This window comes from Pteropus vampyrus, unplaced genomic scaffold, assembly GCF_000151845.1.
Source record: "Pteropus vampyrus isolate Shadow unplaced genomic scaffold, Pvam_2.0 Scaffold325, whole genome shotgun sequence".
Classification (NCBI taxonomy): Eukaryota; Metazoa; Chordata; class Mammalia; order Chiroptera; family Pteropodidae; genus Pteropus; species Pteropus vampyrus.
The window spans coordinates 1624697-1627889 of record NW_011889106.1 but is presented as its reverse complement, the minus strand read 5'-3'; the positions used below and the strand labels follow the sequence as shown (position 1 = coordinate 1627889).

General features: G+C 33.4%; 1 pseudogene; it reads right to left on the bottom strand.

Moving 5' to 3' along the window:
- Positions 1–646: 646 nt before the first annotated feature.
- Positions 647–765, bottom strand: LOC111730636 (annotated as a pseudogene).
- Positions 766–3193: the final 2428 nt, after the last annotated feature.

Below are 3193 nucleotides of genomic sequence, written 5' to 3'. Positions count from 1 at the left end.
TGTGCTGCTATTGCCCTTTCTAAGAATGTTAACACATCTAGGAATATCCATTTTTTGCTAATGACCACCTTGAGTACTCAGCATATTAAAGCTTTACTGTGTAAAGCTGCAGAGAAGGGATAGCATGAATAGCTCTACTGACAATTTTATGCTTCAGTTATGTCAATTAGGCCTCAAAGTCCTACTTTCCCCAAAGTCTTACAAAATCTTTTTGTGAGCATAGCTATTTCATCTTGGCATAAAAGAACAAGTCTGGCCAAGAAAAGGAGTAGACACAATATAAATATAAACATTAGTATGAAAAAGGGAATATACTTATATATTCAGAAGAGATTTAAAATTAGAGACCGGGTATACATTTATATTTTAGATGAAATTGATAATTTTTCAGAATAAATTTCCAAAGATAATTTGTGACAAATTAGAAAATACAAATATACTAAGACCCATAGAATTAACAGAAAATCATATAAAAACTCTATGCCCCATGGCCAATTATATAATCTTGTGGCATTATTCAGTCCTCCACCCTTTTCTGTTTTATTTATTTATTTTAGGCGAGGCAACCCTTGGTTGACCTCACAGATTGCAAGGACCTTGTCAGCTTATAATCCCTTATTTTTAATTTTTAATTTTTATTTTTTTACACCTACAACACCTGGTCTTCCCAGGTGGTCTCCCATCCAAGTACTAACCAGGCCCGACCCTGCTTAGTTTATGAGATCAGACAGGATCGGGCTTGTTCAGGGTGGCATGGCGGTAGACCCTCACTCCTTTTTGTATAAAGAAGATTAATATATCCCCATACATAGTGTGTTGTCAGCCTCTGGTGGTAGAGTATTTATCTCTATCTCATTGCCTTTGGGCTGAGCTAATGAAATTTGAACAGAGATAATACATGTCACATCTGAGCAGAGGATTGAAGGGAAATCATTATTTCCTAGTCTTTCCTGACCTTCTATGCCATGAGAGTGGGTATATCATGCATGGATTTCTTTCTTCAACTGTGTTTTTGAATGAAAAGACACAGGGCTGCCTCCACAGGAACACAGCAGGAAACAGTAAATTACTCACTCAGGATGTAAACAAGGAATATTTAACAAAGCTGATAGCACCTCTTTCAAATGGCGCCGAGCCCAAATACTTTCATATAAAATTTTATCAAAATCCAACACCATAAATTTTCTTCTGGTATTTTGTAGATATTCTGCTTTTTCACTTTTTATTTCCTCTCTGCATAAAAATACATTGAGAATGGTTTATTTATTTGTTATTCAAATGATTAGTGTTTATTTGTCTAGTTCTAGTTCCATTACATATTGATTAGAAAATATGTTCTGTGCTATTTGTACCTTCTGCAATTTGTTGTCATTTTTTTCTGTGGCCTATTAGTACTATTTTTATTCAAGTTTAATGGACATTAAAAAAGAAAAGCATAGCCTCAGTTTTCAAGCATAAAACTTCACATTAGATGTATCTAATTTATTGTTACTTAGATCCTGCATTTCCTTATTTTTTTACTCTGAATTTGTCATGAATGAGGTGAGTTAAAATCTAATAATATTATTATTGTGTTTATATACAGCGTTCTCTGACTTGCGATGGTTTGACATGATTTTTCAACTTCGCAATGATGGAAAAGTGATATGCAAAATACATTACATGAGATATTCAAACCCTTTATTATAAAATAGGCTTCATGTTAGATAATGAGCCAAGAGTTTTTCCAGGTTATAGGATTATGAATATTTTCTTCTCTTTGCTCTTCTGCACTTTTTCATACTTTCTGTGGTCATTCATTTATCCAACTAATATATTTTGAGCAGCTATTATATTCCGGATGCTGGAAACATAGCAGTAACATAAACAGATAATTTCTGGCCCACATTTACTTAAACATATGAGTACCATGCATACTACTTTATATGATGATAAATGTTATGGAGAAAAAAAAAATCTAGGAAGGAGAATAGACTGGTGGCATTAGAGCAGCAGTGTTGCTATTTTAAAGAGAATAAAGTTCTCATTGAGAAGGTAATAACTGAAAAGTACCTGAAGGAAATGAAAGAAAGAGCCATGAAAATTCTGGGGCAAGAGCATTCCTGGCAGAGAGAAAACAAGTGCGAAGTCCTTGAGTTGGACACATACCTAAAATGGTCAATGAATGGTCAGGAGGCCAGTGTGGCTGAACCAGTTTGAGCGAGGAGGAGAGTAGTAGGGGATGAAGTCAGAGAGGTTAATGTGTGCAAATCGCACTGTGCAATCTGAGTCTGAATATTTAGTACATTTGTCATTAAAAAATGCATTATAAAAAGTAAAAAGGAAAAAAACAGTTTCAAAAACCTCCTAAAACTGTTGAAATAAACATTACACAGAGAATTATAAATATATTCATCTAGTGAAATGAGAGCATCAAAATTATTTAACAAGATCTTTGGTAAGGTCTCTAAGTGTGATATCACAAAGTTGAGGAAATGTTAGGAACATTATCGAATTATCTTGGATAAAATCAGTCTACTTTTATGAATATGGTTTTCTCATTTACTGGCTATTTTAATACAAATTAAATCTAAATTAAAAGCTAAGATTAGGTTCCAGCACTTAGACTGGATGTTTTACTACATTACCAGTCAACAATGTCTCCATCCAAATAAATCCTATCTCCAATTCTTTCATTAGAAATTCAATTTTCAAAATAAAAATGATCATTTTCATTTTTAAAAATTCTTGCCGAGCCAAAAGCTTATTCCAAATTCCAACTTGAATTAATTTAACCCACAGAGATAAGGGAGACTGAGAGTCATAAATTAAAAATAAACATTTCTATTGAAAAATTATAAATACCTTCAAACTATGAGGATAACACAGATATTAACCCGACAAAGTACAAAAGCATGCCAATTGCCTAAATGACATGGCTGTCTTCAGTGTGGGTTCAAACACGTCCTAAGATTAATGAAATACACAAGTTTTCTCTCTCCATTAGCTTTCTCTACATTCCTTTACAGGCCAAGAGAAGGGAAACCGGCAATGGCAAGAGATATTTAGGAATTTCTCATAAAAATGTGCCACTCTGCCTTCAGAAGTAAACTTTGGAGGGCACTGCATGGACTATGTTTAAAATAATATTTGTATTTACTCCCTGCTCTATCCTATTCCTCTGAAAGAAAAGTAGATTAATAAGAAAATATAT